This window comes from Miscanthus floridulus, chromosome 1, assembly GCF_019320115.1.
Source record: "Miscanthus floridulus cultivar M001 chromosome 1, ASM1932011v1, whole genome shotgun sequence".
NCBI lineage: Eukaryota > Viridiplantae > Streptophyta > Magnoliopsida > Poales > Poaceae > Miscanthus > Miscanthus floridulus.
In genome coordinates, this window is record NC_089580.1 from 154,515,889 (window position 1) to 154,527,326 (window position 11,438).

At 44.5% G+C, this 11,438-nt stretch overlaps 1 non-coding gene and 1 pseudogene across 1 annotated transcript; one reads left to right on the plus strand and one right to left on the minus strand.

The window, feature by feature from the left end:
- Positions 1-2,551: 2,551 nt before the first annotated feature.
- LOC136512502 (U5 spliceosomal RNA) lies at positions 2,552-2,671 on the plus strand. Its single transcript, XR_010773105.1, has one exon. It is a non-coding gene; the product is annotated as a U5 spliceosomal RNA (small nuclear RNA).
- A 1,230-nt stretch (positions 2,672-3,901) lies between these two features.
- Positions 3,902-11,180, minus strand: LOC136544497 (protein phosphatase 2C 32-like; annotated as a pseudogene).
- Between the last annotated feature and the right edge of the window lie 258 nt (positions 11,181-11,438).

Consider the following 11,438-nt stretch of genomic DNA (forward strand, 5'->3'; position numbering starts at 1 on the left):
GGGTATAAAGATATAAAAAACGATCTTTAATCAAATGACACTCTAAACGATGATTTAGAGATTCAATTTTAGAAAGACTCGTGGAGATGCTCTGGATGATGATTGGACGACGAGTTTAGTTGCTTGTACAACAGCTATATGCAACTACCAATGTGGCAATACCTTTAATCGAATAGAGCTACTAGCTATTCGCTTAATTTGTCAAAAACGAATCTGAGAAGCTATTACGAAAGCACAAAGACAAGCAACCATTCAGTCTACGTACGATGAGTTGATGATTCCATAATAAAAAAAAAGAGTTGATGACGACATACGTATATACCTCAAAATAAAATTTGCCGAAATGATTATTGGCCGACGAGCAGTTGCTGTTGGGTATCGCCGGGCAGTTGCTGTGACCGTGTGAGGGTATCGCCGGGCAGTTGCTGTTGGGCTGCAGCCTGCAGGCCTCCATCCAAGGATCGGTCGCGGTCGTACTGAACTGAAAGCGTGGACAGCACGATGTACCGACTCAGGATTTACCGGGCTCAACGACGGGCGATAGCCACACGTGCTTCCGGGATACACTGCATTGCATTTGCGAGTCTTTTTAAAATTCTTTCTCTAAATTATTATTTGAAGAGTCGTTTAAATAAAAATCGTTTTCTATATCTTTATAACCTCTTACCATCTCTAAACTATGCACATTTTAGAGAGTTATTTTTATTCTCTAAAATAAAGGATGTCTATATTAACTATTAAGAGATCTATTTAAAGAGATTGTTGGAGGTACAAACAGTCTCTCGGAGTTGCTCCTAATTAAACAGCGAAGCGTTTCTTCAAACCCGCTTTTTTATTCCTAAAAGACCCTCCAGCTTTGTCCATTGTTTAATTTCCTGCCCTCAGTCAATCTTAGACTTCTCCTATCTCGATTCAGTCGCCTTGTGTTTCCTTGTCCTTTTCCGTTACTCCTCTCTCTTTCTCTCAGAATTAGGGGCTGTTTGGTTCCTTCCCCTCCTCCTAAAATTCCTGTCACATCAAATGTTTAGACATATGCATGGAGTATTAAATATAGACTAATTACGAAACTAATTACATAACTTGCGACTAATTTACAAGACGAATCTTTTAAGCCTAATTAGTCCATGATTTGACAACATGGTGCTACAGTAAATATGTGCTAATGATAGATTAATTAGGCTTAAAAAATTCATCTCGGAAATTAGCCTCCATCTATATAATTAGTTTTGTAATTAATTTATATTTAATACTCCTTATTAGCCTCTAAACATTTGATGTGACATAAATTTTAGGAGCGACTAAAGAACCAAACACCCCCTTAGCAGCACATAAATGTCATGTCATCGAGAGGAGCTCACCTCTGCACGCTTGATGTCCCACGTGGGGCCACTGCTGGGAGGGCGGTGATGTGGAGCTGGTGTTGCGCTGGGGCTTTCGTTAAGGACAGAGAGGGCGAGGTGTAGGGCTGTGACGGTGCGGCGTTGGAGAGGGGGTTCCATGATTTTGATATGACACTTATCATAAATTACACTCTGACCATTTATTTGTTTTATATTATGTCTATAAATTTATAATAATTGGATAGAATAAAGGTGTTCACTCTCTTTTGTAAGGTGTGGTTTATGTTTATAAACTTATGATAATTGGATACTATATTATTGAATTACAAATCTAACCATACCAACTATCATAATGATTAAAAATTGTTAGCCAAATTAATGTTAAAGTTTAAAGTTTGATTCTTGATATATGTGTGTGTCTTATAAAAGAGAATGGAGGGAGTGTGTGTATTCACTAAGCTTACTGTGTTCTCGTCACTCAAAGGGTTGTACAGTTCATATAACACATTTGATGAAAACATCATATATGACTAGCCTATAGAATAGTAAAATAAAATTATGTATAGAGAGAGATTACTTCATTTATATTAGTCAAATATGTAAAGCTAGCTAGACAATCTATACTCTTTTGCACTCTTGACACTCGCCTATACTCTTTCGTGCAAACAAATTTATTCATTTCCTTGCACTGGACATGGTGTCTGAAAGAAGTTCTTCAATCCATGGCACTGGACGTGGTTTAAATTAATCCTTGATCTGCTCGGAATCAACGGAGCCTGAGGGAAAGCGTGGAAACGAGGACCAATCCAATGGCACCATCCAATGTCTGGATTTCTTCACGGAAGCCCGATATATATATACATACACGTTGGAACTCGGAACAGTCACCACAGATTGAAATGGACAATGGAAATTGGGGAGCCGGGCGAGCCCGGCAAGCCCCTGCGCTTCACTTCACAGCATTTGTTTGGGCCGGACAGCAAGCGGCTGCTCAGTCCTCTGGGCCAGTGGGCATCATGATTCATCACTGAGTCTGTCTCTGCCTGCAGGAAATGCAAATCCACAGCGTAGACCGTTCGCGTAGACCGCGGGCGCAGTGCGCGCGGCGCGGCCAGCGTTTGTCGTTTTAGTGCCAAACCGCTTGCTGAAGCCAGTGGCAGCAGGGAGCGCTGCTATTTACAAGGGCTGACAGCACTACAGGATGAGCACGCAGCTGCGCAGTGGGCACAGAGCGAACTATTCTTTCGCCTTTTACTAAAGAATACCGTGTGCCCGCTGCACCAAGCAGCATACGCCTATTTTTGGAGGGTTCTTTCTCTCTGTGAGGAGGAGCCCAACAATTCAATACAAAGTTTGTGGGTCTGTCTAAAAAATGGGCTAAGATTGGGTTGTTCTTGAGGAGCCCAACAATTCAATTCTAGTTTTGTGGGTACATCTAATCTATTTTTAGATTGTAGCTAATCCATTATTACAACATTTATGATCGGAAGCTCAAACAGAATTTGCATATATCTCTGGAAGAAATAAGAGTATCTCTTAGTGTCCAATTCATGGAAGTTTCTGTGAGTTATTTTTTCTCGATTTTAATATATGATTATATCCTATGCTGAACGATGTGCATTTGGCAAGAAGGAAGTGATCATGTGAACCAAACCATATTTCAGTTGTTTTTCTGGTTTATAAAACTAGTTTTGTGGTCTCTCCCCTCAACGCCTCAAAAGTCCTCTCAACAGACTCCCCCACTTCATGCAGTTATTTCAGAATCGACCACATCATTTCACACTCTATGCACTTACGCTGCCCCTAGATCAAACCTGCCAAACCCCAACTACACAACAATGGTACCATACCAGAATTTTCAACCCCGAATGCAAGCAAGCCAGCATCTCTCTAGCATGTCCCAATGGGGAATCCAGCAGTGAGAGGCTCCAGAGAAAAATGCTGGGTCAAAGTTCGGTCATAGCATATATTCCAAGTTCAGAATCACACTGTCATTATCTCATAGTTGCAGGTTGATTCATCATGGGCCGATAACCACCAGTCCACCACATTCCTCTGGAATCTTTTGTTCCTGTTGAACTTCCTGGTTGTAACTAACAGGTCCTCAACGAGAATAGGAATCTAAACAAAAGGCAAGGAGGTCATGGTCTGTCTGATCAGCTGAATTTCATGAGTGGTGCACCGACAAACTTCGAGGAAGTCAGTCAGCTACTCACTGTGCCTGGGTCCATTTTCACCCAGCGTCAAAAAAGGATCAAACGCTGCTGAGCACGGACAAGCCTGCTACAGATCAAATTGACAAAGTAGGACGACAGGCACTGCATAAGTCACCGGCACAAGCTGCTCTTTGATGCAACTTCCAACCCCTATGCCCCAAAACAATTTATACTATTACATAAGCAACTGTACAATGCATATTTGCTCAGCAAGTCAGCATCGCTTCGCAGCAACCTGAACACCAGCCACCTGTGCCCCAACTTAGAAAAGAACGGTCCTTTTTGGCAAAGAGAAAAATATAGCAAACATAAAATAACAACCCCACAACACCGGGAAAACATATCTGCCCTCAAAAGAACCTTTTTCTTCTTCCTAATAACAAAAGAGAAAAACCTGTATATGTCAATTCGGACTCGGACTGCCCAAGGATGCAGCGCAAATCCAAAATGTAGAAGACAGAAAAGGCACATGGATTGCCAGAATTTGAACATGGTTGAAAAATAAAGACAGAGCAAGACATTGGTGCCTTTCCTAGTTGAGATTTACTACACTAAGCAAGGCTGCAAGGAACAGACTGGATCATGTTTCAACACTCATCCAGAAGATCGCCAGATTCTTCCTTCAAGTGAGATTACCATAACAGAAACATCATCATGGTATTTCCGGCGGTCACCCTGGGGGATATCCAGTAACTCGTGAAAATTCATTCCTGCATGTGTCATTCAACACCCAGAAAAATGACTTAGCTAAAATACAAATTTCTTTTCTATTGCCATCAACAATTAAGATTTCAAAAGTACTTTCATAGTCTTATTGCCATCAATAATTAAGGCAGAGGCAGAACTGACCATTCTTCTTGGCTGCACGACAAAGAAGTTCAGCTACAAGGTATTGCGCTGGGTCTCCCTCTGGTACATTTTCCATGAACCACAACACATGTGAAACTACCTCGTCATTGCTGAAATATTGATACAATCCATCTGACGACAGTACAAGAAACCGATCATTTGCGCAGAGACGATGGTGAAGTACAGCAGGGTTGCAGCTGATATATGGTGATGTTCCAACATAGTCGATGCGGAACATCTCAAGTAGTGCCTCGTTAAATTTTGGCTGCAACAGGCAAAAAAGACAACTCAACCAATTGAACACAAGATTATGTTGCAACAAAATAAACATGTTTTGCCTCTTGAAAGTACTGAGATCATCCTAGACCAATGGAATTTTTATTTGAAGTTTAGTTAAACAAATTAAGAAAAAACTACTGCCACAATTGTCCATAAAATCTGTTCATCTTCAGTTATGTGACCACCAGACCTAGCCTCTTCTGCCCTTTGCATGGTTATCAAGGCAATAAGGGATGGCTACATTCTAACCGCCACCTTGAAATCTAGGCACTGTAGGTGTGCGTGTGCTAATGTCATATGAACCAGCATGTAGCAGTTTAATGCATAATGACATAAGATAGGAAGATATTTCATTATGACATCTATTGGAGATGATATGCATCAATGACTAGCATCTTAGCTCACTCTTTCCTGGTGTTTTAGTGGACATGGAGCCCTCTGTTAGTCTGCTGTGTACACTAACCTTGATCAAACCCCAGACAAATACATACCTAGTTTCCATTATTTAACACAAGCAGCACAGAAACAATTGAAGGATGTGGTTCTGGTATGAGAGGCACATCACACCTCAGCATGATAAAAAAATGAAAGACTACTGACATAGTCACATAATTGTTTGACATACTAAGGTACGACAAATTATCAGTCATAGGCATGCAAGGTCATATGAACTTACCTTCTTTAGAAAACCAGCACCAAATGCTCTAGTAACCTTCAGCTGTCCCTTTCACTCGATCATTAAAGACAGCTTGGGGATCATCAGGATGTTCTACTTTAATCCTCAAGACTTCCTGAAGTGCATCATCACAAAACTGAATGGTTAAACAAATTGTAGCCAGTAGTCACCATTGTAATAGTTCAAGGTAGAACGCTAACCAGATTTAACAATGAAATTTGAAAGAGTAAGTTAAATGCTTTAACAGACTGGATGAACCAACTGGAGGATTTGTTCTGAGCAGGAATGAAGAAAAAAACTAATAGTCTTATATCCTCTTCTATGGTTTTTGAGGCGCCGCCTAGGTGTTGAGGTGTACCCCAGCCCAGGCGCCACAAGGTTTTAGTCACGCCACATCGCCTAGGCATCCAGGCATACCCCCAGTGCCACAGGACGCCTCAAAAACCATAACCTAGCTACAGAAACCAGACTGATTCATTCAAAGCATCACTAGAAGATGAAAGATATGCCTGATTTCATTTACATCAGGACGTAATAAACAGCGCCAATTAGACACCCTTCCAAATTAATGTCTGCAGGTGTAAAACACTGGACGAAAGTACATAAAAACGGCACTTACAATCTAAAGATCGGGCAATATGAGGCCAGCATCAAACTAGTGAGCAATAAGTTCTCTAGATGCTAAAAAGGTAATAATGTGAACCCAGGCAGTTTAAGAAGAAACTAGTACTGATGGCTCATTTCTCTGCTGCAATGTCCAGCACAGAATGAATGTTGAAAGGTTGCAAAAGATTACCTTCTGGATAACTGCAAATTTATAAATCAATTGGTATGAATTCATGAAGAGAAACAATTAAATGGAAGTTAGCACTAGACCTCTCGTCATCTATGAGCTTACATGCAAATAAACTAGGTTGTGGTCTGTAGATCTCTTGTAAAGGATGTACAGAACAATTGTAGCAAGCAAGGTATACTAATGTTCAATAATCAATATAGCAATCCTTATATTTCAAAATTATTTTAGATATGGAATTTGGTATATTGGACAAACAGAAATATTAGAGTCAACATTTTTGTTTTGCAGAACTTATTTAGCAGTTCCTGCATAGCTAAATTAGTGAGTAAGCTAGACTGATCATCTTAGATAACTCAAGAAGTCAGGCTGAGACTCTTATCTAGCTGGTTGCTGTGGAAACACAGAAACGACTGTGTGGTCAATGGCGTTTCTCCAAGCCTAGTTACAGCCCTTTGTCTTGCTGGGGAGGAATCTCAGCTTTGGTGCACAGCATGAGCTAAGAGGCTCTCTTTCCTTACTGCTCCTAGCTCGGGTTTTTAAGTTCGTTGGGTCGGGTCGTTCTTCTTTCTCTTCAAAGCGGCAATTATAGCTTTATCATGACAATGGGGTGTGTGTGTGCGTGTTGTAACTCTCTTCTTCTATTAATGCAATGATACACAGCTCTCCAGCATGTTCAAGAGAAAAAAAAAGACTATCTGGCTGCAGTTGAGGACAAAAGGGCACAGTGATTTGCATGTATTCACTGGCACAAGTTTTGAGCAAGAAATCTATGGTCGTGATGATGATGGGCCAAACCAGTACTTCAAAAAGTTCGGTAGCTGGTGACTGGTGAGTTTGAATATTTTTGACCAACTGAAAAGGAATAGTATATAAAAAAACATAGAAGCACATATAAGAGCTACAGCATAATGTTTATTTTCTAAATAACTTTTTCAATTGCTAATTGCATGCTGTGGAAACACAGAAACGACTGTGTGTTCAATGGCGTTTCTTCAAGCCTAGTTACAGCCCTTTGTCTTGCTGGGGAGGAATCTCAGCTTTGGTGCACGGCATGAGCTAAGGGGCTCTCTTTCCTTACTGCTCCTAGCTTGGGTTTTTAAGTTCGTTGGGTTGGGTCGTTCTTTGTCTTCAAAGCGGCAGTTATAGATTATTATGACAGTGGGGTGGGTGCGTGCATGCTGTAACTCTCTTCTTCTATTAATGCAATAATAGACAGCTCTCCTGCATGTTCGAAGAAAAAAAAGACTATCTAGCTGCAGTTCAGGACACAAGGGCACAGTGATTTGCATGTATTCACTGGCACAAGTTTTGAGCAAGAAGTCTATGGTCAATTCATTTGGACACATGATGATGATGGGCCAAACCAGTACTTCAAAAAGTTCAAGGTAGCTGGTGAGTTTGAATATTTTTGACCAACTGAAAGGAATAGTATCTAAAAAATCACAGAAGCACATATAAGAGCTAGAGCATAATGTTTATTTTCTAAATAACTTTTCCGATTGCTAATTTCCTGTTAACTTAACTGAACTACTTACCAATACCTTGTAAAACCACAATCGTGATTTTACAGTATCAAGTAAAATATTTGGATATATGAAGAGATGTAGACTCTAATACAATCAATTCTATCAAATTCTGTGCCACAATCAACTCGAATCAGGAGACTGCATATTTTAGCATCGCTGTATTGCTTAATATAATGATATGCAGCTCTCCTGCGTATTCGAGAAAAAAAGCATCGATGAATTAACTAAGGCACACTGCACAACTAGAAGTTATTATATCGCATCGCTGTTTCCTTAAGGAAATAAAGAAAATTGATCAAAAGAACTGTTAAATCTGCAGGATTGGTAGATGAAGAACTCAAAGTCAAATATGTACATGATAGCAGATGCCATTAGGAAGTGAAAACAAGAATAGCATTTGTTTAACAGAATTATTACCTCCTCTGATACTCGTGCTATGGTCAGTTGACAGTTGCACCGCTCTCATTTTTAATCTACATATTGAGAGTTCCTTAGCTTTTGTATTGCTGTTTAGGTGTCTGTTAGGATTATGCATCGGCGACTCTTCCGATATCCTATCAAGTTCGACACGGACAAGTGACTCCCTTGACCTGTTTGGATGTCGTAAATCTCCTTTTGAGAAACTTGAGCTATTGTACTGATCATTGTCATGTGCCAATATAGCTCGGCTATCCCCAAGATTCATGACATATACATCCTGGTCCTTCATCAACATTACAAGGACACACGAACCCATTAATGCAAGCTCTGGATGTCTATCAAGCTCCTTTTCCACAATTTCCATGTACGCTTCCTCTGTTATTTCAAGTGCCCGTGACATTGCCCTCAATACAGCATCATGCTCTACTGGCCCTGACTTACATCTCCTAGTGACTTCTGAAGATTTTATAACAGTTTCATCAACATGAGGTTGATCTCTGTGCCAATCGTAGTTCCATGGGAAAAACTTCTTCTGCAACATTTTTTGCTTTTTGTACATCTTCCTCAACTTTGATCCGAATACAAATCTTCTCGTAACTTGCTTGTGCCCTGATGAAGATGTAGATACTGAACACCCTGTACACTCTTTAAGATCCGTGCCAAGTACACTATCAGCATGTCTTGAACTTCCAAGATCTTCAGAATCATCGAAACATTCTCCAGTTGCTGCCAATGAACACCTGGAGATCTCAGCTGTGTTTCTTGAGCTCCCTTCTGCAGTGCCTGCCTGTGCAACATGCAAGCTCGGTATTTCCCTTTCCTCTGGTGACGCCTTAGATAACCTTTTGTTATAATCTTGTAGCAATTCCATCTCAAGAAGCTCAAAAAGACGCTTGCTCTTTCTGTTTTCTTTCAAGAACTTGGCATGCTGATCACAATAGGCACTAGTTTCTGTTGCACAGCTACAGCTGGTGTTTAGATCTGTACCTGAAAGACCTCTGTTCGAGTTGTGTGATTCTCTACTTTGGAGATCATTTCCCAGATCAGCTCCAGCCATTTCCTCAACTATCTCATCCCTGCCCAACTTCTCACTACTTGAATCCTGTGCAGCCAAATCTTTCTCTTCACAGCTGGTACAGTTTGGTTGAACTTGCAAGGCACTTTCATCACCACCCTTTCCAGGCAAGACATTTTGTTTTCCAAAATTACCAAGTGGTTCTTGTTTCCCATTGTCACTCTGGAAGTGGCCAGTATCATCATGAGGAGCATTCACAGAAGCAGCAACTGATTCACCTTCTTCAAGATTAGATACATGGTCACACCTTTCAGAGCTGTCTTCGTAAACCCAGAGCAGTCCTTCCAGTTCTTTATCAATGGCCTTGTATAGATTGCTCATTAGAAAGTCAGGTGCATCAGGGCCACTAAAACCATCATAAATTCCAATGAACAGCCATCCTTGCTCTTCGGATAGAACAACATGAACCCGATCTTCCCCTGCCTTTCCATGAGCCCACTGAAGGTTCCTTGTCACACTATACTCAGGTTCAGGTATCCCAGGTTCCAACCCATTCTGCGAGCCTTCTGATCTGGACTTTGCGTCCCTTGCCCAGGGCAGTTGAGCCATAGGATGCATCAGAAACTTCTGAACCCAGCCTGGATTCTGTGAGCTCCTGCTGAATGTTCTGGACAATGCGGTTTTCATGGGTCTGCTAATCCTATGTACAAGAAGCCCCAGACGAGCCTTCCTCCGGCCATAGGAAAGAGGTGCTGAGAAGTTGCTTCTGCTGCCAGCATCGATTGGACCATGACATGAAGGTCTCCCTTGTCCAATGGCCCAGACATGAAGCCGGAGCCTTTGTCCAGCGGGCCGGACGCGAATCCTCTCTCCAGCGGCCCCGACAGGAAGGTGTTGAGCGGCCCCGACCCCCGCGGCACCGGCTGCAAGGGCACGGCGGCGAAGGAGGCGGTGCTCTCGAACGCGGCGGCGGGCTCCTGCACGTCACCGGCGAGGGAGACGGTGAGGTTGCCCGTCCTGGCGGAGGACGCGTTGGCGCTGACGGAGGCCCCCGAGATGGTCCGGAAGGTGGTCTCGCCGAAGCTCCTGCAGGGCCGCTGCAGCCCGGCGGCCAGGTCGTCGGCGGCGGGCTCGTGGCAGAAGGACCCGCTGCGGGTCTCCGAGTCCATGACGCTGGAATCGAGCGTGTAGCGCTCGGAGTTGGAGGGCGTGATCGCGGGCGAGTCGGCGACGGCGCCCGGGCGGACGTAGCAGAAGGAGTGGCCGAGCCCTTCGTCGAGCGGCTCGAGGAAGTCGAGGTCGACGCCGCCGCCGGCCTTGTCGGGCGGCGCGAAGCAGCCGACGACCCGGGACGTGCTGTTGCCCATGGCCGCCGGGCCCGGGCGGGCGGACGCACGCGCGCGCGTCTGCGTCTCAGCACCCTGCGGGAAGAGCGCGCCCCAATGCCCGTCGCCGAGGGCCCCGGGCGGCCGGCAGCATGAGCAGGCGGACGCCGGCGCACGGCGAGAAGCGGTCCCCGAGCTGGTGCCCCACTCCCCGGGCCAGCCGCCCTCGCATCTTAGGCCGCCGCCGACCGCCTGGTCGAGGAAATGCCCCGGCGCCGCAACCCCATGCCAGGACCCGCCGCCGCCGCACCACCACCCGCCGCCAACTCGCAGCAACCGATCAGGCAGGCACGGACCACAGACAGCAGCGCCTCCCGCCTCCGCACGAGACCTCCCAGCGGATCCGGAATCTGGCCGGCGGCGAGCGACGGGATCGAGGAATGGGGGATCTACGCGGGGCGGGTGCCTGGCTGCGGCGGGCGCGGAGAGGGGCGGCCTCGCTCCAGGTCCTCGGCCTCGGGGGGTTTTGGTGCGATTTGAAATGGGTTGGGAGGGGGGGGATGGGTGGAACGGGGGGGCGGACGGAGGAAAAGGTGGGGAGGGAGCCGGGAATGGAATCGTTGGAAGCTGTGTTGTGTTTGAGCGAGCGAGGGAGGAAGTGGAGTGGAGTGGAGTGGAGACGAGAGCGGAGGGGGGAGTTGGTGCTTTCGGCTTTCCTCCTCCTCCTCCGTCTGTCCGGCCGGCACGCAGCACGCTAGTCGTCGCTAGGGGCCTGCTATTGCTTGCTCTTTGCACGCTGGTCCCTCGCCGCCTCTCCTGTTTTGGCTCTTGCGTTGCTTCTTCTTCTCTCTCCTTTTTAGGATGTTTTTCCCCCCCATTTTTTCTTATGAAAATAAACTAATTTCTATAAATATGTTTTATTTCTATAAAATAGCTGATTTTCAGTAATTTAACTGGCTGATGTTTTGCTTTCAGTTCTTTTGGTTTAGCAAGGAG